The sequence below is a fragment of the Ixodes scapularis genome, unplaced genomic scaffold (assembly GCF_016920785.2).
Source record: "Ixodes scapularis isolate PalLabHiFi unplaced genomic scaffold, ASM1692078v2 PGA_scaffold0__279_contigs__length_252992795, whole genome shotgun sequence".
NCBI classification, from domain to species: Eukaryota; Metazoa; Arthropoda; class Arachnida; order Ixodida; family Ixodidae; genus Ixodes; species Ixodes scapularis.
Window position 1 is genome coordinate 100,805,749 of NW_024609835.1, and position 24,589 is coordinate 100,830,337.

The following is a 24,589-nucleotide window of genomic DNA, read 5'->3' on the forward strand; positions in this document are numbered from 1 at the left end:
ATCGAGGAGAACACTGGAAGTGTAATTCAACGATCAGCGCGCGCTGGCCTGGCCTTCCACCTATAGAATACTCGAAGTAAATAATCATAATAAATCTTTGACGAACGCGCGTGCACGGCGAAATTGGTTGTAGGCTTTTTGCTTTAGAACACTCACTACTGCAGACGCCAGCACGCGCGGCGCGTGTAACTACACTCTACTCTGTTTCACCTCATGATGTACCGCAGGAAAGGCTAAAAGCGCGAGCTCCTTGCTCTGGTTGAGTAATGCGGATTCTTGGGCGAGTTGGTACTGAAACTTGGAGAACATAATAGCGCTTCACGACAGGGACGAAGGGTAGGAACAAGACAACACAATGCGCTAACTTCAACTGGTTTAATCGTCAGAAAATCAAAGGTATAAATACTCTGCATCATCGCGCCATTCAACCAATCCCAAGCCACGCCACTGATCGCAAGAACCGTATCTCTTTGTCTGCCAAATCGATCGACGCCACGCTGACACATCGATCCCCGTAGTTTCTTATCAGGTCCGCCTCTATAATTTCCCTTACCGTCTTATCTCTATGTTTTCTAAAGACAGTGCACAAATTAAATTCAGGTTTGCACCCACAGTCATGGCAGTGCATGGACAAATGACCGTCACGCTGTCCGCTCACTTTTAGGTTGTGCTCGCGCAATCTGTCATTCAGACATCTTCCCGTCTGTCCAACGTACTTTTTACCGCACGTCAGCGGGATCTCATAAACGACGCCTTCTGCGCAATCTACAAACGGGCTGCGATGCTTCTTCACGCAGCCAACCGGTGGTTTGCGGTAAGGGTCCGTCATTTTGCACAACTTGGCAAGTTTTTCGGGTGCAGAAAAAAACACCCGAGCGTTTAGGCGGTTTGCTATCCTTTTGAGATTGTGTGCCGTTTTGTGCATGTAAGGCACAACCGCCACTCTTTGTTTCTTTTGGGCCACATCCTGGTCTGGACTCGCTACTACTCGTAGCTTCTTTAAAACCTTTTCTGCAACCGACACCAGGAGCGTTCCCGGGAAACCGGCAGCCACCAAGCGTTCTGACTGCTCCTTCAGACCTGAAGGCATCGCATGATGACACGACCTTCTGATGGCGTTCACAAAGCACAAATTTACAATTCCTCTCTTGACAAGTTTTGAATGGGATGAATTAAAAGGCAACAGGGGCTTGTTTGCTCTTGGTTGGTATTTCCAACACACATGTTGCTCCGAAAGTGTGAGCCTGATATCTAAAAACTGTATGACGTTGTCCACAGGTACCTCGTGCGTAAGCTTGAGAGGATCTAGGACGGTACTAAAAACTGTTAAAAGGCTGTTCACCACCGAGGGAAAGTGAGCAACGTCATGGGGAAGAAATACTAAATAATCGTCGACGAATCTAAAAACCTTACTACCATTAAAGTCATTCAGGCGTTCCGAGAGAACTCTGTCATGATGGGCTAAAAATATATCGCTTAAAACTGGAGCTAAACACGAGCCAATACACACCCCTCGCTTCTGAATATACACTCCGCTGTTCCACTCAACAAAGGTCGAGTTTAGATAAAATGTAAGCAATTCGAGAAAGTCATCTACAGTCATTCCTGCTGCGTTCTGAAAGGCCACCACCCCGTGTTTATCGATGCTTTCCTCTACGCAGGTCAGTAGTTTGTCGTGCGGTAGGGAATAGTATAAATCCTTTATGTCAAGTGAGCAGGCTAGAAAGCCTTTGTCCGCGTTTGTCTTTAAAAAATCTACGACTTCATCCGAGCTTTTGACTAAAAACGGGTCGTCAATACAATACGCTCGGGTGGTTTTTTCTGCACCCGAAAAACTTGCCAAGTTGTGCAAAATGACGGACCCTTACTGCAAACCACCGGTTGGCTGCGTGAAGAAGCATCGCAGCCCGTTTGTAGATTGCGCAGAAGGCGTCGTTTATGAGATCCCGCTGACGTGCGGTAAAAAGTACGTTGGACAGACGGGAAGATGTCTGAATGACAGATTGCGCGAGCACAACCTAAAAGTGAGCGGACAGCGTGACGGTCATTTGTCCATGCACTGCCATGACTGTGGGTGCAAACCTGAATTTAATTTGTGCACTGTCATTAGAAAACATAGAGATAAGACGGTAAGGGAAATTATAGAGGCGGACCTGATAAGAAACTACGGGGATCGATGTGTCAGCGTGGTGTCGATCGATTTGGCAGACAAAGAGATACAGTTCTTGCGATCAGTGGCGTGGCTTGGGATTGGTTGAATGGCGCGATGATGCAGAGTATATATACCTTTGATTTTCTGACGATTAAACCAGTTGAAGTTAGCGCATTGTGTTGTCTTGTTCCTACCCTTCGTCCCTGTCGTGAAGCGCTATTATGTTCTCCTTGCTCTAGGGCACATCTCGGCGGCACAAGCTCGCGTGCGTTGAGAGCAGCTCCTAATGCTATGAGCTCGCGCTTCTAGCCTTCTCTGCGGTACAACATAAAGTGAAACGGAGTATCGTAGCATGCACCTCGGTGCTTGGGAAATTTAGCAAAGGTCTATGGGGACGCTGTCTGCTTTTGTGTGCTATCAGTACCCGGCCGATTGAGTCAAGGCAATCCACCTTTCAAAGACGTCGCCATGCCGACAACTATGGCGTTCATTTAGGCACGAAATAAAAATCAAGGAAGTGACCTACCTGCGTTACCATCGATAATGGGAGCTACGTTACCAGTTGCTTCGCTCTCTGAGCAGCGTCGCGTGCCCAACGCAACGAGGTAGGCCTAGCGCGATTTTAAAGAAGGAAATCCGTAGCGTCCACCCAAACGTCGTGTTTTTCTTTCCGTCCACTTTCTTTTTTTGTGTAACACAATTATATATATCCTGCAATTACGTGTTCTACTCGTCGATTTACAGCCTCATTCCGAATTTCCTCGATTTTTTCGTGCCGACTTCCACCGCTTGGCATCGGGCGCTCGCGCGTGCGCAGAACGCTTCTCGGAAAAGGTCCATTGCCAGAATCGAAAGACTATCTGAAAAATGCGGCGAGGTGATTGCTCATGCTTTGCGTTTTAAGTGAGGTAAGAGAAATCGAAAGCCTCCTGCACCATTCATTGTTGACAAGCGCGCCCGATATTGCAGCTACAACGACGTATTAGTTCCAAAGCGAGCGGCGCTCACTCACCGGATCACCGCCATGTATCCCCGCCATCCTTGCTCTGCCGGTCACATGACCTACAATTCCCCCTCATAGGGAAATCCGGTTAACCGCGGTTAGTTAACCAGCTTCGCGCAAACGGGCCCTGAAGGGACGCTGTCGTGAATGGGAGGCTGCAGCTCCGGAAGGGTAGCCACTTTCGTCCATTGATGGCTGCAGCTCCGGGCAGGTAGCCTCGTTGTTCCTGACGGGTCGCTGTCGTGAATGGGAGGCTGCAGCTCCGGGAAGGTAGCCACTTTCGTCCATATGTGGCTGCAGCTCTAGGCAGGTAGCCGCGTTGTTCCTGACGGGTCGCTGCTATGAATGGGAGGCAGCAGCTCCCGGAAGGTAGCCACTTTAGTCCATTGGTGGCTGCAGCTCCGTGCAGGTAGCCTCGTTGGTCCTGACGGGTCGCTGTCGTGAATGGGAGGCTGCAGCTCACGGAAGGTAGCCAATTTCGTCCATATGGGGCTGCAGCTCCGTGCAAGTAGCCTCGTTGTTCCTGGCGGGCCGCTCTTGTGAATGGGAGGCTGCAGCTCAGGGAAGGTAGCCACTTTCGTCCATTGGTGTCTGCAGCTTGGGGCAGGTAGCCGCGTTGTTCCTACGGGTCGCTGTCGTGAATGGGAGGCTGCAGCTCAGGGAAGGTAGCCACTTTCGTCCATATTTGGCTGCAGCTCCGTGCTGGTAGCCTCGTTTTTCCTGACGGGTCGCTGTCGTGAATGCGAGGCTGCAGTTCCGGGAAGGTAGCCACTTTCGTCCATTGGTGGCTGCAGCTCCGTGCAGGTAGCCGCATTGTTCCTGACTGGTCGCTGATGTGAATGGGAGGCTGCAGCTCAGGGAAGGTAGCCACTTTTGTCCATTGGTGGATGCAGCTCCGTGCAGGTAGCCTCGTTGGTCCTGACGGATTGCTGTCGTGAATGGGAGGCTGCAGCTCCGGGAAGGTAGCCACTTTCGTCCATATGTGGCTGCAGCTCGAGGCAGGTAGCCGCGTTGTTCCTGACGGGTCGCTGCCATGAATGGGAGGCAGCAGCTCCCGGAAGGTAGCCACTTTAGTCCATTGGTGGCTGCAGCTCCGTGCAGGTAGCCTCGTTGGTCCTGACGGGTCGCTGTCGTGAATGGGAGGCTGCAGCTCACGGAAGGTAGCCAATTTCGTCCATATGGGGCTGCAGCTCCGTGCAAGTAGCCTCGTTGTTCCTGGCGGGAAGCTGTCGTGAATGGGAGGCTGCAGCTCCGGGAAGGTAGCCACTTTCGTCCATTGGTCGCTGCAGCTCCGGGCAGGTAGCCGCGTTGTTCCTGACGGGTCGGTGTCGTGAATGGGTGGCTGGAGTTCCGGAAGGGTAGCCACTTTTGTCCATTGGTGGATGCAGCTCCGTGCAGGTAGCCGCGTTGGTCCTGACGGATTGCTGTCGTGAATGGGAGGCTGCAGCTCCGGGAAGGTAGCCACTTTCGTCCATATGTGGCTGCAGCTCGAGGCAGGTAGCCGCGTTGTTCCTGACGGGTCGCTGCCATGAATGGGAGGCAGCAGCTCCCGGAAGGTAGCCACTTTAGTCCATTGGTGGCTGCAGCTCCGTGCAGGTAGCCTCGTTGGTCCTGACGGGTCGCTGTCGTGAATGGGAGGCTGCAGCTCACGGAAGGTAGCCAATTTCGTCCATATGGGGCTGCAGCTCCGTGCAAGTAGCCTCGTTGTTCCTGGCGGGCCGCTCTCGTGAATGGGAGGCTGCAGCTCAGGGAAGGTAGCCACTTTCGTCCATTGGTGGCTGCAGCTCCGGGCAGGTAGCCGCGTTGTTCCTGACGGGTCGGTGTCGTGAATGGGTGGCTGGAGTTCCGGAAGGGTAGCCACTTTTGTCCATTGGTGGATGCAGCTCCGTGCAGGTAGCCTCGTTGGTCCTGACGGATTGCTGTCGTGAATGGGAGGCTGCAGCTCCGGGAAGGTAGCCACTTTCGTCCATTGGTCGCTGCAGCTCCGGGCAGGTAGCCGCGTTGTTCCTGACGGGTCGGTGTCGTGAATGGGTGGCTGGAGTTCCGGAAGGGTAGCCACTTTTGTCCATTGGTGGATGCAGCTCCGTGCAGGTAGCCTCGTTGGTCCTGACGGATTGCTGTCGTGAATGGGAGGCTGCAGCTCCGGGAAGGTAGCCACTTTCGTCCATATGTGGCTGCAGCTCGAGGCAGGTAGCCGCGTTGTTCCTGACGGGTCGCTGCCATGAATGGGAGGCAGCAGCTCCCGGAAGGTAGCCACTTTAGTCCATTGGTGGCTGCAGCTCCGTGCAGGTAGCCTCGTTGGTCCTGACGGGTCGCTGTCGTGAATGGGAGGCTGCAGCTCACGGAAGGTAGCCAATTTCGTCCATATGGGGCTGCAGCTCCGTGCAAGTAGCCTCGTTGTTCCTGGCGAGCCGCTCTCGTGAATGGGAGGCTGCAGCTCAGGGAAGGTAGCCACTTTCGTCCATTGGTGGCTGCAGCTCGGGGCAGGTAGCCGCGTTGTTCCTACGGGTCGCTGTCGTGAATGGGAGGCTGCAGCTCAGGGAAGGTAGCCACTTTCGTCCATATTTAGCTGCAGCTCCGTGCTGGTAGCCTCGTTTTTCCTGACGGGTCGCTGTCGTGAATGCGAGGCTGCAGTTCCGGGAAGGTAGCCACTTTCGTCCATTGGTGGCTGCAGCTCCGTGCAGGTAGCCGCATTGTTCCTGACTGGTCGCTGATGTGAATGGGAGGCTGCAGCTCAGGGAAGGTAGCCACTTTTGTCCATTGGTGGATGCAGCTCCGTGCAGGTAGCCTCGTTGGTCCTGACGGATTGCTGTCGTGAATGGGAGGCTGCAGCTCCGGGAAGGTAGCCACTTTCGTCCATATGTGGCTGCAGCTCGAGGCAGGTAGCCGCGTTGTTCCTGACGGGTCGCTGCCATGAATGGGAGGCAGCAGCTCCCGGAAGGTAGCCACTTTAGTCCATTGGTGGCTGCAGCTCCGTGCAGGTAGCCTCGTTGGTCCTGACGGGTCGCTGTCGTGAATGGGAGGCTGCAGCTCACGGAAGGTAGCCAATTTCGTCCATATGGGGCTGCAGCTCCGTGCAAGTAGCCTCGTTGTTCCTGGCGGGAAGCTGTCGTGAATGGGAGGCTGCAGCTCCGGGAAGGTAGCCACTTTCGTCCATTGGTCGCTGCAGCTCCGGGCAGGTAGCCGCGTTGTTCCTGACGGGTCGGTGTCGTGAATGGGTGGCTGGAGTTCCGGAAGGGTAGCCACTTTTGTCCATTGGTGGATGCAGCTCCGTGCAGGTAGCCGCGTTGGTTCTGACGGGTCGCTGTCGTCAATGGGAGGCTGCAGCTCCGTGCAGGAAGCCACTTTCGTCCATGGGAGGCTGCAGCTCCGGACAGGTAGCCGCGTTGGTCCCGACGGGTTGCTGTAGTCCATGGGAAGGCGCTGCCCTTGGCAGTTTGCCTGGTGCAGTGGCAACCAGGGCTCCGCCGCCAAGAGAGTGGCATCCATCCCGTTCGTCCCGTGCAGCCAAGCCCTGAACAGGCGTTTTTCCTTCCCTTTTATAACTTGTCATATTGCCGGCAGTGCCGCTGTGGCCCCCAGATTCTCCAATTCAGTAACGCCCGTTCCACGTCGCCGACACAGTGTCGCATTGCATCAGCGGTTGTTTGGAACAAGATGGTTTCCCACAACCTTCACGAGAGAAAACATTTTTCTTGAAATGGATCACAGTATGACGTTACAGACGATTTATCTTGAACTTCATTACCACTTAAAAAGAGTCTGACTGGCGTAAGTCTTATCAACGGGACCAACCATGTCAAGTCCTAACTTCTCCCAAGGTCGAATATGGAACTTCACAGGCTACAAAGGAGGTGGTGCTGCTTTGGCCGTCTTATCCGTTAAGTTTCATGCGGTACAATTCTGGATCCATTTTTGCCACCGATACCTTCTCGGGTGATGCTTCTGGGGTGCGAAAACCATTCGAGGCTTTCGTGAGCAAAGTGGATTACTGTTGCAGCAGTGTTTGAGGTGACGAGATACCATGGCGTTTAATGAGTGACTGGCCTCGGCAGGCCGCGATTGGTTGCCGAGGTCATAGTTTACTGTGCGGAATTTATGAGGTGGGCTGTCGTAGCCCTACCGACTAATAGCGCTGACTAATCCAGCCCAGCTGCAAGGACTGACTGTGGTGTCATTTCAGCTGTAGCGACTGGGACAGAGCCAAAGCGGGTGCCGGGGTTCCGCCGTGAAATCCGACGATCATGAAGATAGGCCGAGTTCAGTGCCCATATATCGCCAGTCACATCCCAGCCTTGACCAAGTGTCCCGGCTCCTGTTTTACAGTGCAGCTTAAGGCGCCGGTTTCCGCGTTGAGCAGCGTCGGCGTCGCCGTCGCTGTCGGCAGAACCGTGCGCGTTGCACTATGGGACGTTCTAGGTTCCCCACTGAATTTAGCGCGGAAACTAAATTTATGTAGAGGTCATGTGATGACAGTCTTACCTCTAACTTTAGCGGGGAAACTGAATGTACACTGTTGTATTATGGGACCTCACACTCCTACACAGCAGTTCAGTTTACCCGCTAAATTTAGCGTGGAGTTTACTTGGTGTGGAGGTCACGTGACGTCATCTCTTCCGTTAAATCCTGCGGAGAAACTGCATTTGTTCATAGGTTATGCGACAGGGTAATGTGACGTCATTTCACCTGCTAAAATTAGCGGGCAAATTTAATTGGTTTTAAGGTCACGCGGCGTCAAATTTCCAGCTAATTTTAGCGGCGAATCTGTGGGAGGAGGGAGTGTATTAAGGAGGAGGAGTGGTTACTGAGTAGGGGGAAAGCAAACGCAGGAGGAGGAGGGGAGTGCACAGAGGACTAGGAGGGCAGGGTGCTTACGCAAAACTTACGAACATTTTGCTTCGGGAATAACTAAATGTTTTTACCTTTGTCGTAAGATAAATTTACGATTTGTTTGTAGTAAGAAAGCTTCGGAAACTTGGCCTCAGTTCTTTGTTTTAGGGGCTCTTTAACAGCTGCGCTCTAATTTTACGTTACCAAGATTTCTTAACGTCTTTCAATTTTTTCCTCGATTTCTTAGCAGTAGCCCTCTCACTATGGCCTGCCAATCACACAGCGTCTACATACGACCTTATACTTCATTTCAGCGTATGCCCAGATGCAGTCAGTGCTACAAGCGCCATCATGTGACCCTGAACAGTGCTTGGGTGCATTAGCCCACGTGCTTGGCAGGGACGCTGAAAGCCTGGAGCTCGTACTTGTAGCGTCCGCTGCGTCTGGGCTGAAGCTGTATGAAGTACACTTTAACCAGAGCCAAGTATTGGCGACGTGCGCGACCGAAAGCGTCGCTGTGGTCGGCCTTCCACGATTGGCCGAACGCTGACTATGACGTCAGAAAGGGATTTATCATCGACGGAAATAAGAGGATTGAAAAAACTAATTTTGACGGTGTTGGCAGTGTTCCTTTGAGAGCGCAATGATTTCAGTCTTCCCCCATGCTATTTACAAACACCATCGAACTTGTTGTTTGCAAGGTAATGACGTCACAAGGGGGAACCGTAGGAAGGCGCCACTAAAAGATCTCGCCGCTAATACGGAGAGTTTTGTCAATGGGAGGTGCGGGCAGAGCAAGGGCGAGCACCGGATGTGGAAAGTGGGCTTGGCATTCTATCTTGGAAAGCGAGAAGCTTAAAAGAATCCCCTAGCGGTGGTAGCGAAAAACTGTTTCAATCAAAAGTATATGTTGGTATACGGCTTTATTAAGCGCGTAAGAGTGAAGTGTAGTAACCCTTCAGGGTTGAAAATACAGTGCACGTGATGTTTCGATCATGATCATCCAGAAAGATGTAAAAAATGAATGCGCCGCTCAACCTCTGTTTCGCTCGGACAGAGTGTGACCGCTCGGACGGCAGATTCCCGCCCCTCGGCGCTTGGCGTACGGATTATATCGATCGTTCAGGTAGTCGCACTCTTCCACCATGATTTTGGATGACCGTAATTGAAACACCACGTACACTATATTTTCAGTCACCGAGAGTTACTCCGACGCACTTATTAAGTTTGTTTCTTGGGACCATCGCCATGGTAATATTTCCGGCTTTTGTTTGGCCACATTCGAATTTGTGAAGACACCCTGGAGCACGCCCAGCCCGCTTTCGGTGAATGACGCCTCCTCATTTGTCTCCTATACTTCTCAACGAATGGCCAAACTCTCTACATATAAACGCTTTACACACGCGAAAAATTACAGCCGCCATTGCTGACTTTCTCTTGTCTTTTTCAGATGCCGATCCACTGAAGGGAGCGTTGACAAGCCTTCACAGAGGCCAATGCTGCGGAGAAGGACGCAGTACAACCTAAAATATCAATAACCTGCTCTGCTGTGGTTATGATGAAGTGAAGCAAATGTAATAAGAAGAAACAAAAACTGAAGGTCGGTTACGGCGGCGCCCATGCACAGCTGCTGCGAAGGGTCTGTGCAGCTCTTACCTTAACCACTACTAGAATTCCTGTATAGGCTCCCTACGGGAGCCAGAGTTGCGCGTTCATCTCCGTAGCGCTGTCTTTCCTGCACGGCATGTTGATTCCGCTCGTCACGTGACTGAATTCGGCAAATGGCGGCGCCGCACATTCAAGGCACGCGGCGCGCTCAAAAGCAGGGGAACGTATGCCGGGCCCGCGTGCAACGTCTACTTTCCTGCACGGCGCTTGATCCGCATCCTCACGTGATCGGATCTCGGCGAATAGCGGCGCGGCTGCACGTGGAAAACTGACGCACAACTCTGGCTCCCGTAGAGAGCCTATTGGCGACGTGAGCGATCGAAAGCGTCGCTGCAGTCGGCCTACCACAATTGGCCGAATGCTGACTATGACGTCAACAAAGGATGTCTCATCGACTGAAATATGAGCAAGTAGGAACTTCCAATTTTACGGTGTTGGCAGTGTTGCTTTGAAAGCGCTATGATTTCAGGCTTCCAAAATGCCTATTAGAAACACCATTGAACGTGTTGTTCACAAGGTAATGACGTCACGAAAGGTAACCAAACGAGGGCGCCACCGAAACATCTCGCCGCTAACACAGGAACTCTAACCACTACCGACATGTGGTGCCATCTCTCTTTACAACTAAGAGCCATTAACTATCAATATACAATACGTAGGAAATTGAGCGTAGGATATAGTGTGTACTTTAAAGGGGGCGGGGCGGGAAGGGGGAGGTCAAAAACGCGGCTCTTTCACAATGGTAGGGTGTACTATACTTCGTTTCAGCTTAGGCCCGAGCGCAGCCTATGTTATGAGCAGAAGGGCCAATCATAAAAGGCAAAAAGCGCTGCGTCATGGCGTGTTCTCTGCGCTTTATTGAACTAGCCAGCAGAGAAACGCGCGCCGCTTTCCCGTAGGGCGGTGTGGTGGTCCCTCCGGGCGATGATGCCACTAGAGGTATATTTGGAGCTGTACCTAGGGTCGCTGCAACTACTTCACGTGTAAAATGTAACTACTTCACCCCAGATTAATTAATGATTACGGATTTATTTTATTTCTTAGGAATTACCCCCTGGTTAAAGTTCTTATTACGGCATAGAGAGGGTAATCACTGAACATCATATTTGAGGGCGATGTTTAGAGCGCATGCTCATAGCGAGCTCACATTACTGTAGTATTCGTAGACGGTGAGGAATGAAAGCACAGCCGTCCACGTTAGCTGAGTAACTCTTTATTTTTTTTTTTACGCCCCAGGGCTTATACCACATCTCCCCCCCCCCCCCCCCCCTCTTTATTTTACTGTATTCGCTTGTGTATCTACAGGTTCAGTCTCTGGACGGGCCTTACTACGCGTCCGCGTCTTGTGACAGGAATTTAGGAAGTCGACGGCACCAGGCAAGCCGATTCTTGACTGCAGACGGTCTCGTCTGCAGTCAAGCTTCTGACATTTGTTGCACTTGGCATTTCCCGCTGTACAGTTTATCTTTGGAGTGCTTCTTCCTGCAGCAGCAATACCACAATTGTTGCGTGTTTCCCTTGTGGGGTGTCTCTCTGAATGGGGCTGGTGCCGTGAACAATTGACCTCTGTTGACGTTGTCGTTTCCATGTAAAACGTCTTGTTGGCTTTTGACTGTTTCTGACTGGCGCGCCATCGGGATTGCTGACTCTAAGGTTAGTTTCGCATCAAATTGCATTTTATTGGATAGTTTTCTATACTAGAGTCCTACGACGATGCGGTGACGTATAATCTCGTCGTAGAGTGCTCCTAGGTTGCAGTATTTTGCGAGAGCGTACAGAGCGGTCATGAGGTTTGAAGACTTTTTTTGTTCGGAATTTGCTTCGGTTGTAGATAATATTGCCACGCACGTTGCAGAGCAAGCGCGTGCGTGGCCGAGCGGTTACCGCGCTTGACTGTCGCGCGGAAGGTATAGGTTTGCATTCCAGTCAGCGGACTGTCCTTTTATTTATTCTTTCAACCTGGCCTTCTCGTAAGTTTGAGAACATTCTCGCCTGATCGTGTTCCGATAGTTCTAAGCAGCGAAAGTTCTACGCCGAATGATCCAGAAACCAACGAGGGTACATAAGGGACTCCGCAAGGCGAGCGGAGTCAAGGCCTGTTCTTCTGAAATTGGAAAACAGCGCGCAAAAAGACGAAGACGACGAGAGAAGAGCACAGGACAAGCGCTGACTATCAACTGAAGTTTTATTAAAAAAGGCTCAAGCAAGAAAACACCACACAGTCAACCAACGCCGAAACAACCAATGGCGTGTCGCTCACCAGTCATCTATAAAATCTATCTCTTTTTTATGAAGATAAACAGAAGGTTGGCTGACGCAGTGCCCCGCGCCAGCTTTTTCGACTGCTATCGAAAAAGCTGGCGCGGGGCACTGCGTCAGCCAACCTTCTGTTTATCTTCATAAAAAAGAGATAGATTTTATAGATGACTGGTGAGCGACACGCCATTGGTTGTTTCGGCGTTGGTTGACTGTGTGGTGTTTTCTTGCTTGAGCCTTTTTTAATAAAACTTCAGTTGATAGTCAGCGCTTGTCCTGTGCTCTTCTCTCGTCGTCTTCGTCTTTTTGCGCGCTGTTTTCCAATTTCAGAAGTCATGAACCAACTCGCTTGCATCGCCACCTTAATACAAGGCCTGTTCACACACTTGCATTTGAGTGCGTTTCACTGCGTTGCGTCGAGAACTGAAAGGGAGTCACCGACGTATCTGTGCTTCTTATAAAGCGTGGAATCCAATTCAAGGAATTATCTTAGCACGCGATATAAGCGGCAGGGATGTCCTTGTTTCTCGCAGACGCAACGCAGTCAAACGCAGTCAAACGCAACTGTCTGAACCAGGCTTTAGTCTCGCCCCTGCGTTCGACTCTGCTGTTACGCAGACTTCGACGCCCGCGACGCTCTGTTATTATCTTTTGTGCCCTTTTGTTTTTGGCACAAGTTCGCCGCATTAAACGTTTATTTCTTCCTATTTATTGATTGCGCTTTTGGTCACCACCGGTGACAATATTGCGCCATACAATAAAATGGTCTTCGAAGGCCTTTTTACGGCGTCGTATTGTAGTCATTGCTCAACAGTAATCCGAAGTGAGAGTAGAATGTCTTCTGACTTTTTGCTCATGCAGTATATCAAGGTGTTGACTTATTCTGTTGTGGGCTTGTTGTGAAGTCCACTTACCGCTCGGAATCGCTGGAAGCGCTGTATCCATCGAGGCCAGTCTTCGGTTTTTGAGAAGTCGGAAGGTTCCGGTGGTTGACAAGCGAACACAGAGGTAGCCATCATGGGCGAGGCGGTTGCCGGTGGTTCCATGTATATTTTGGCTCGCTTGACTAATACGATCGGACTTCGGTGGTGTATTTCGGTCGGTGTGTATGCCCTCTGGAGATGCTTGGAAGGTAAGTTCATGAATGAATATTGTTAAATCCGGTTCCACCTTGTAGTATTCATAGCCGGTAAGGAAAGAAAGTACAGCCGTCCATATTAGCTGAGTAATTCTTCATTCTTCTTATTCTAAGCCCCAGGGCTTTTATCCCAATTACGAGGCTGCTAAGACCGGTGATTTTGATTGTGTGGACTGAACATTGCAAAAGAACTGTGGAAGCTCGACGTCAGCACACGCTCAGCAGCCCCGCACACAGCTATAGGGGCTATTCAGTGGCCGACATATCTGAGGGCGATGTTTTGAGCGAATTGCTCAGTACGAGCTCACATCAATAACTTGCTAAAATTGGTACTGCGGAAGCTCGCCGGCAGTATACGCGATCAGCAGCCACGTACGCAGCTATGGGCGCTAGTGAATACTCCCTATACACCACTCCAATATTTATAAGTCATCAGCGCAGCGTTTGATCGGCAGTCCAGCAAGCAGATGTTCGTCGCTTCGCAAAACGAGCAAATCACTCGCCATACGCATGAATACTGAAAGTGGAACCGGCCTGAAGCCCTTTTTTGGAAAGTTTTATTAGCGACGTGCGCGATCGAAAGCGTCGCGGTGGTCGGCCTTCCACAATTGGCCGAATGCTGGCTATGACGTCAGCAAATGAGTTATCATGGACGGAAATAAGAGTAACGTGTGGACTTCAATTTTGACGGTGTTGACAGTGTTGGTTCAAGAACTCTATGATTTCAAAATTCCGCCATGTTTATTACAAACACCATCGAACTTGTTGTTCGCAAGGGAATGATGTCACAAAAGGTAAACATACGAGGGCGCCACCGAAACATCTCGGCGCTAATAGGCGACGTGAGCGATCAAAAACATCACTGTGATAGGCCTTCCACGATTGGACGAATGCTGACTATGACGTCAGCAAGAGATAAAAAAGTAATAGACGTTTTCACAAATTTCGTGTCGTCTAGTGGCTCAAACATAAGTGTAAATGTTTGTGAGCTAAGGACGGTTAAATTCGAGTGTCTATTTGTCAAATGCACACGCACGAACATTACGGTTTTCTGCACTGTAGTTATTTCTTGGTTTGTTTCACTTTCGGTGGTGTGTACGAGGGTTGTGTACAAAGCGCTTAGTTAAGTAGAAGTATTGATAAAACTTATCACAATCGGTCACGAGCTGTCTGGGGCGTGGCCAAACCGGGCATTAACATGATTTACATTACACGCTCCGATGCTTGACGCATAGAAATCATGCATTGTCACCATGACACCGAACAATACAGTGTACTAACGTTATGTTATGTTAACTCTATCGTGCCGCCAATTTTTCGCCGTCCTTTTCTGTTGCGTTTTCAGCCATCCCAGTGGACAATTTTCGCTCATTATGTAATGTTTTAGACGCTGACATTCGTAGATGCTCCTCGGCGATCGCGCACGAAGATTATGGACCTCCTGCTCGCTCAAGCGTGTCGTGGTGACTGCCGGAGTGCAAGAAGGCCAAGGGGATGGCATCTTTGTGCAATGCCGAGCACGACTGCTATGCTCTGGGTGGCGCCAACAACCCCCTGCACAACCCAGACGTGAGTTTTCACCAGTTCCCCTAACACTCAAAGTTGAAAAGGGCGTGGGTCGACGGCTTCGTCAAAGAGATTTGGGAAGGCCGCAGACTCCAAGACCTTAAATGGCGGCCATAGCTTCTCCAGTGACAATATTTGAATGCGGCTCATACATTTGACCCGAGCATTGCGTGAGCACTAGATAAGGGCTTGACAAGCATTCGTGTAGTGGTTCGTGCCCAATCGCTTCAATGATGCTAACAGCCGAACGCTAACCAATTTTGGAACTTAATGCGTGGGCTCTGCTTCGCCAACCCCAGCACGTGGTTATGATAAACTCTGGAGGCACATAATCGGCTCCAGATCAGGTGGCCGCTTATTTTGGCTGCGAGTTGTGCAGCAGAACTTTGTTCGTGTTTCTTTCATTTTTGTTTCACGACAGCCATTGCACAGAGGATAAAACCTAACGAGTATTTTATTGGTTTTAAACGTCAGCTGTTCATTCTAAGTGATTTACAAAAAGTACAAAATTCGTTGCACCGCCCCTTTAAAAAAACACTGACACCAACAAAAACTTCATTTTTTATATTTTTCGCAAACCGATTTAACAGGGTCATGAAACGACTTTCCTACTTCTTCCTCCTTAGCTTTAATCCTCAACTCAAATGCGAACTGTGAAATCACGTGGTCGTGACATTCCTTCGGCACCGGTGCGATGACTCCTAGCTTCCACCGTGCTTTTTATGCACACCATCGAACTTGTCACTCCCCTGTGACGATAAGATCCGTCAGGGCACTCATTGGCCACGAACGCAAATCTGAATATTCGTCGACGGATTTATTGTTGACGAGCGCATACGTCCGAGTGACGCAGTTCTCGTGTCCAATGCGTGAGCTGGGCTCGGCTGACGTCAGGTTGGCGCCGGTGACGCGCTTTTGGAACCGCGGATGTATCACAGTGAAAAGGCGGAGAGCTTTCGAAGGCAAGAAGGTACAAAATAGTCCGCTATATTTTCAAATGTTCGTACCGAAAAGCTGGCTTTTGACTTTCTAGGCTCTTTCTTTTGGCCAACTAAACGATATGCGATTAGTAAAGTCCAGTTTAAAATCATTCATCCCAACCCAAAATTCGGTTCATGGCCCCTTTAAGATCGTGTCGGCAGATTACATTCAATCAATATTTTGCTTCAGACACGCATATTTTTAATAAAGCGAAGAAACTAAACTGAATGAAAGCGAAACACGAGCACGGAAGCTCATGGCAGGAAGCAACGTAACTTTACCCGACCGCGCTTTTTTTCTCTCCGCATCTCTGGCGTGAAAAGCAGACGACGAAGTTGTGTGCATTATTTGTTGTGCGATTGTTTTGCACTCATATCGCTCCCGCTCGATGTTCTGCATTTGAAGATCAATTTGCCGGTACATTCAGTCCCCGGTAAACTGCCATATATGCCTCCTGTGTTGCCCAAGAGGCGCTGCGAAAAGGTACTCTTTAGGACTTCTTTTAGGTAGCACAAACTTGAGCGTCTCAAACTGTCACGCATGCAGAAGCGCGCCTGCTCTGGTCTGGAAGACAACATCACGAGTAAAATTTAATAAAACAGCAAAAATTTAAACGCCGTCGAAGCGCATGTAAAAGCTAGTGCCACTAAATAAGCTTCGCTTCGGAGTAACGACATTTGTCTATATTGTGGCTTAAAATCATGGTTACCAGTTATATTTATAGCGTTATCTGAAATCACATGAAATGCTTTACCGTCCTCCACGAATGTTTAAACAGTTCGCGACAGAGCAAATCAATTTTACATGAGCTTCCTAACACCGAATCTAATGCTGAGGAAGTCGCACTTTTGAATCATGTCGATCGGCTGCTTTGTCTGCTCTGCACAAACACCAAAATGGCGGCGCCCACAACAATGTCCGGGAACAGAGAGCCGATACTCTAAGCGCACCTCAGTTAGCGGCTCTAGTAAAAGCTAAGACACGAAAGGCTGAACGCCATGGAGCGAAAAATAAACGAAAGACGAATTTGGCCCCGCGGCGTTCGCACTGAGCGTGGTGTCAAAATAGTGATTGTTGCGCAGCCCGCAAAGCGAATGCGCCGCCAGGCAAAGTTAATCGGTTCTTTGCCGAATATTCCCTCCATGGAGTTCAGCTTCAAGACCGTGAGCGAATAAACGCCGTTACACGTGTTCCAATGTAAAAGGAACAAAAAAGGAAAGCGTCGGGACGTTAGATGCTTTAACGTCACTACCTAGGGTGCTCCCATCTGCCGGCCGCTTCCGCTGGTAGGGTGGAGACGCCCTTTGACCAGGCTCACGCCGCGGCGGCGCCATATTCTGACTGCTTTCCGTATCGGCAGCAGCAGCAGCCGTGTGTGACGCACTCGGCGTGAAAGACCGAGGCCTGAGTTTAGCAAGATATGCTGCAGTGCTCTGTTCCCCTGTTTCAGCGAGCCAGACGGCAGTGATGAGAGCAATGATGACATTGTCGCCTTGCAGCCACTGTCTTCCATCGAGGGAGATATATTGGTTCACTAATCAGGCTTTTTATTAAAGCCAATTGTTCAAGCTGTGGAACATCGTTCAGTCTGCATGAAACAGCTTGTGTCGGAACAACCTGGGGAAGAGCACCGACTTGTTCAGCTCAAAGTTTATGCAAAAAAATGGGAAAAATTTAATTTATGCGAGTTAAGAGGAACTCAACGTCGTTTTTCAGTGTGAAAGCACCTTCAAGAGTTTTCTGAAAATGAAGACGGCAGCTATCAGAAGGCACCGATGAAGAAGCTAAAAAAAATGATCTCCAGGGACGTCACTCTACCACAAGTCCAATGCAGTGAACATCCGGATGTCATCGAAAAGCTGTTAAACCGTTTTGTATCGATGCGGCTTCGCATTTATGTGTGGTAGTTAAACGCCCAGGAAGTGACAAGTGAGTCTTATGCAGACTTAGGAAGTAATCCGTTGCAAGTAACGGATTACTTGTAATCCGTTACTTTTTTAAGTAATTTTGTAATTACCACGTTGCTTGTTTTCGGAAGTAATTTGTAATCTAATTTTGTCACAAAATATTGGTAACAGATTACTTTAATTACTCGATACTTTTTAAAAATATGACCATAATGCAGTAACTGAAGCAATACGAGCAGGACATTCAACAGCATAAAGAGAGCTAGTTTAACAATATAGAAAACATAAAAAAAGGAAGAATAGCCGAAAAGAAAATACTATTTTTTGTATGACCCGCGACTGGAACCACTGGAAAAATGGACAAGGCATGTACAAACATACGAAAAACAAAGATCACGTAAGACAACGCCGAGTAGGCTCTCGGTCGCCTTCCATCGTGTTTTTCTTCTTCTCCCGGGCAGGAGAAAGCTCTTCGTGATTATTTTTTTCTTTTACACCGCTTAACCCTTTCCAACTTCTTAGACGCCTCCCGTCACCTGCACAGATATCAAACGCGGGTCTGTGCCCCTCGATTCGCGGGTTCACAACTCGCGTAACAGATGATGTAGCCTCGCGCGAGGGAGTCGAATTCTCTTTGTCTTTGATGTGCGCTACTGTATTCTAGCACACTCTTGAGACATGGCTTGAGGCACGGGTACGGACGATACTTCTTTTGGTTTACTTGTCTCGGTATGGTGGTCGAGTCTGCCCTACACTTGACAGTCACCTGCCAACAGAAATAAAAGGGGGAGGGTTAGGCCATCTAAGGAGTCCTGACAGAGAGAGAAAGAGAGAACGCGTAAAAGTGTAAAAGTGGTGTGACCCTCTATTGTTTTGTGAGACCGATGGCCACCGCTTGTGTCGCTGTCTATGCCCTAAAAAGGCGTTTTTTTACAAGTACCGCCAACCATTGTTATGGAAACGCGCGAGACACGTGCCACGAGCGGGTGCTCCGCCGCCATTTGCTTCCTAGGGCCGCTCATTTCAGTGCTGCGCCGCCATTCGCTTCCAAGGGCCGCTCGAGACGTGGGTCTCGTGCACTCGCGCATTTGGCGCTACTTGCACGACAAACGCAAACATATCGAGAGGCTTTACCTCCCCTCCCCTGGCCTCCACGATAATTGGTATAAAGGAAGAACCAATGAACGATCGATAACACGTAACCGCCACTTTTTCTCTGACTGCTCGAGTTTTTGGTCATGGAGTGTCCGTCGTCTCCATGGCCATCTCCTGATGAGATGTTCAAAATTTAGGGCATTAAGAAGAACGAAAACCAAGAATTTCAGTGCATACTTTGCTTACCAAACAAAAACAAAAAAAAACAAAAAAACACAGAAACACACACATAAAAAAGAAAAGCAAACTCTGATTTACGGAAACACATCAAGGTGAGCCGGGACACCTGCATTAGCGTTAGAATCAAGTTTTTATTTTCTTGTGAATACCAGGCGAAACACCCGAGTTAAAAGGGAGCTTTCGTATGTCACTTCTTTAGCTCCGAATCTCGTAGCAAAGGTAGACACTGCTACAGAGCGTGCGCACCGCTAGCTTTGTCTGCACAACTCCAGAGATCATTTCCGGAGGCCGTAAGCTAGCGGGATGGCGGGTGTGGTTGCAGCTTTCGGTGCCTTGTCAGCTTACAGGTGAACGGAGTGCACATACACTCTTTCTTTTAGATATATTATTTAATTTTTTTACAAAGGCTACTATAATACGGGAGTATAAGAAATGAAAAGTAGCATTCCAGAACATTATTGAAAAATATCAAATGTGTCTCTATTGTTTTCTGGATAAGTGTACGGAAAAAATAACGGGTATGTAAGTCTAACGTAACGAGTAAAGTAATCCGTTATTTTTCACCGAAGGTAATTTGTAACGGTCATCCATTTTATTTGAGGCTCGGTAATTTTTAATTGTAATCCATTAGATTTTTCAAGCAACAAGCACAAGTCTGGTCTTGTGGTAGCAAGACTATTCCCTGTGCAAATCTCTAGTACAGGTTAAAATATTTTGCGTGAAAAATCGCTTTGTTCTAGGTGAGCATTGGAGTGGAGATGTTCAGTGCGACCCAGACGGGCCAGTTCTTGACCGGCGATTTTCGTGAAGAAAAAAAAAAAAACGTTTAGCTGCAAATTGGGTTTTTTGTAGCTGGGTTGTCATATGTCATATCCAAATAAAAGCCTTTGTGACCATAAATACAAAATCATTGTCCCTTTAACTTGGTTTATTATTAAGAACTCTAAACTGTAGTGGGTACTTTGAATGCCAAAATTTTCAGTTGCAAGGTTTCAACCTTTATGCCTCACCATCAACAACATTCTTCTTCGAGGAAACTAAGTCAGGGTTTTCGACGCGCAATGAACTTGTTTTATAAATTAAAATTGTTTCGACTGTAATGGCACTGATTCCACTCTTCTGTGTCTATGCACTGGATTTAATCTGCTGTTTGTTGCTTGCAAGCTTATATGATGTATGACATAGTGCCTGCAAAAAAACTACATACCCTATTACCACCACGGAGGAAGAAATACATTTAGGTGATGACTCTCTGTCTTGCGCGGCGACCACATTGTGTTCGGCGCACCGAGCGCGCTTCACTCGCACGGGGATAGATGGCGTCCAAGTATAAAGGGGCTAAAGGGGCTTGTGAAGGAAATTATGCCTTCTTTACTCGGTCCCTGTGTACTGTGTTGTGAAATGATCGATTTATGTTGGCGCACTGGCACTGATTGCCCTTTTCCCCCGTACGGTTCCTATTTTTCTTTTTTTTTTTAACGAGAACATTCCGATGATGACTCGAAGTGACAAAGATACTCGTGTAGATATAAAACTTCCCGGCATAATCTACTGAGACTTTAATAATTTAGAGTAATGTAGAGTAAACACCTGGGTCGTGCTCGCATGTTTTGTCAAACAGCATGTTTGGTAACCGTTCCGTAAATTGTTTACACACACTGCGTGGCTTTATATGAGGTCGGGTGATTTTTTCCACCCTGCTCCTGCCTTATTGAAAAAAAAGTTCTAATAATATTACATTGTGGGGCCTAGATTATTGTTTACATGCACATAAAGGTTTTAGCATTACAAATGGTTTATACATACGATGTCAACTTGTACTATACAAACCTTGTGAGCAGAAAAAAATTCCTATTTATGATCACATTGTGACTGAAACGATGACGCAGTATGATGACATACTGACTGACATGATGACATAGTGACTGAAAGTCAAACAATAGTAACGGTTATAAGACATATATCACTTTTCATCTATACTCTCACAATATGGTGTCACCCGGTCTTACAGGTAAAAAATACCTGACAAATATTTTTGCTTTAAAATGCACATAAAAGCTGAATTCACTGCATACTACCAAAGAACGCCATCTCCTACATCATGTGTTGCTCGGCCATGCCCTTAAACTAAGACGAGCGCTGCTTTGCTCATTTCTTTATTGCTTGAGCTTGTTTGTTCCTACTCATCGTAATGTGCTTACAGTATTGTCGGATTCGCATGCTGAAGTAGTAGTGGAGCAACTGGGCAATTATTTCTTCTTCGTGTTCAGCGCATGGAAACGTTATTGTGCATGTGTCAAGAACACTGTCGATTGCGTCCCAGTAGACAGTCTGTTGGCTTTTATTTTCCACGAAGAACTGTTCCGCTTTCGTCAGTAGCTGGAAAAGGTTCTTGTTTGGGTGTATAAGGTTTCCTCTATTCTTCACGTTTGTCAGTGCTGCTTCAGTAGAAGTGTTCTTGTCAATGCTGAAAGCGGATCGGCATGCAGGGCAGTGTGCAGCTTTTTTTTATTTTCACACTCAAAAGCCCAGTCACATAATATAGCATGCAGTCCACAGCCTTGATTTCTTGAGCCTTTTCTGTCCTGACATCCTCGCATTCCCAGTCTTCGACAGAAATTAGACTGTCAAGCTTGGTCTTCACTTGGTCAACGAGATGAGGAGACTGCGTAGTAACTTGCGATCGGCCCTCGGGATTACACGACGCCACTGCTCCAGGCGAGCGTCATTCGATGGAGCTTTCAACATGGACACTCGCTCTGCGCAGTTCCGGTACCCCGAATCGGAGGTGGGAACGAAGCACGTCTTTCCCATCATTATAGCATAACTTCTTCGGGTTAAGGTTCATCTTCGTGCACGATGGTGACAATGGGGATTTACACAGCACCAAAGCAAAACATGAAGCCAGCCACTGACCGCACACCACCACCACGCCGCGAAAAAGGCGAGCAAGCTACGCCCCCGACACCGTGGCCGCCGAGGAGAGACCTCATAGCTCATACCCACGGTGCTCACACCTCAGCGCCATCCGCGGCGGCGCGGAACAACTGCACTTCGTTTCACCTTATTTTGTACCACAGCGAAGGCTACAAGCGCGAGCTCATGGCGTTGGCAGCTGCTCTACTCCATCGATTTTTTGAGCTACCTCAACTAACTATATTTTCTGACTCCCCGGCCTTTAGCCGTTATGGTATGCTAATTAGCATAGCGAAATTCATAATAGGTATTGTGAAATCGGCAAATGAAAATCGTGCAAAAACCAATATTCAAATATTCGCGCACTTTTCAGTGCCGTGACGTCAGTGGCAGGCAGGCTTGCTAGTCGAGCAAGTTGTCCAAAAATAGAATATGCCAATCATTTGTTCCGTGCTGGAGCGCGGATACGGGAGCGAGCTTCCAAAGCACTCATCTGACACCAAGAAACTGCTTCAAATCCGTTGGGAACAACTTCTGTAGTCCAAAAAGTTAACCCCTGCCTTCCACTGACGTCACTTTGTTGTTGTTGCCAGTAGAGCCTTTCAGTTTGAAAAACATGGTGAAGACCAAAACTGGAAATTCAATAACTTCGCGAAAAAACAATATTTTGACCTAATATTTGGGATACTAATTTAGCAATCTTTGCTGGTTAGTTTAGCAAAATTTCAAGCAAATCGAAAACAATGAAAAAAAACGGTGGAGCAGCCCTTTAAGTCACGAGAGCTTGTGCCGCCGGGATGTGCTCCAGAGCAAGGAGCTCGCGCTTGTAACCTTTCCTGCGGTACATCATAAGGTGAAACAGAGTATACCCTTTGTTTGAGGCAGCTCCGAACACGGTCTGGTCGCTCGCCCCCCGTGGGAAGAGCGGCCAGTCACCACCTAAATGTATTTCTTCCACCGTGGTTACCACTTGAAAGAAGCCTCTAATATACTTCATAAATTAAAATAGGCTCTCGGATAAATTGGAGTGTCAAGAGGGAGCAGAGTCGCCTTTAGGACCCGTGCTAAAAATGACAGCACCGCCCCAAAACAAAATATTGACGAATGAGAAGGCAATCACTTTGCATTTCAAATCCGCGATGCACGAGCTCTATGCTTGTAACTTAATTTTCGTTTGCTGCGTCATTGTGTAAAACAATGTGATTAAAACAGTGTGCGTAATTTTAACAAGTCGCGGCTCATTTTTCTAGGCAAAAGCGCTCAGCGGACACACAGCGTTCAGTGCTGCCAAGCCGGAGGATCGCCACACTATGGCACCGGCGAGAACGGTGTCTCCACCCTATCCGCGGAGCGGCCGGCAGATGAAGGCGCTTTGTCACCACCCAGATATGAGAGACGCGTACCCAAGCGGTGGTGGCATTCTGGCATTTTCAATTGTCTTGCGGCGTTGAATCTAGACGATTTCGGACGTGGAAAGGTGTTTTTCCATTCTTCAGCACTACACAGAAATATAAAAGCTCAGCGAAGCTGCCGTAGGTTTTGCGAGGCCCAATCCGGTGAGCTAGTACTATCCAAAATGAGATCGCCACAGTTCGCTCAAAACTTCAGCGGAGAAGGCCCACGACCTGCTGTAATCCTGACTTGCCCACAGGATGGCGTCCTATGGAAGACGCTGTCGCCATTGAAGTGCGTCGCTTTGCCATTGGGGGCGCTCGGTAAATGCTTTTCTGCGACCCAAACGGAGTTCACAGCTTGTCTAGCGCACAGTCCGAACGGCGCGCGTCTAGTGATATCTGTTTCTAGGGAACACCTACCGTAGCGTGGCGCCAGCTTGCTACACTAGCAGTAGCACGTAGCGGAGTGCGTCGTTCTCATATTTGTTTGGATCGCAAGTGCACGTTTCTCGACCACTGAAGCGCAAGGGCGTTTTTTAGCCCCGAATGCTCCTCTGCCACCGTCGAAATAAAGAGTGTTTTCGGATCGCCCATAACTAGCCACAGTGCTGGCAGCCGGCGCCTCTAGTGCTGAATCTGTCACGCGACCACCAACTGACGACTAGATACCGCGAGGCCCATGAAGAGAGCTGGTCAGAACAGAAAAGGCTACCACGCCTTATCTGCCAATAGATGAGAGGACGAAAAACTGAAACAAACTAAACGTTTAATGGGGCCAACTTGTGTCCAAACGCAAATGGAAACAAGAAGATAACAATAGAGCGTCGCGGGCGTCGATGGCGACGTAACAGCAGGATCGACCACTGGGCCGAGACTGAGTCTGGCTTGCCACGCGGAGCAACTTTTGTTGCCGCGTGGGTTTCTGGAACGTTCGGCGCGTAGAACATTCGTAACTCTAGCAGACAAGAAAGTTCTCGAATTTTCGAGAATGCTAAGTAGAAAGAATAAATAAAAAAACATTTCGCTCCCTGGAATAGAATCCAGATGCACGCTGACCATCCGGCACATACGCGCTCAAGCAGTGACGCGCGTGGCAATATATGCGGACATCCTATTAAACAAAAAAGCATTTATGCAGAGCAGCGAAGTTATAGCGTGACGAAACGCTGTGGCCGCGGCCATGAACAACAAGGTGCGCGCTGGCAGATTTTTTTTTTGTGTAGGTCAGTATTACAGTAGGTCATGAGGTAGCCTATGAAGAATGATGTATGTCCATTCACACTTATGATCTGTGCAACATTTGTTTTCAACCAAGCATCTGCAGCTTCTAGGCAACCAAGCATAGGGGTTTTATATTATTTCCTATTTTTCATATTGAATGTGTTCTTTAGATGACTGACGACTTCAGTTATATTTGTTACGTGTGTCTCAACGGTACGTGAC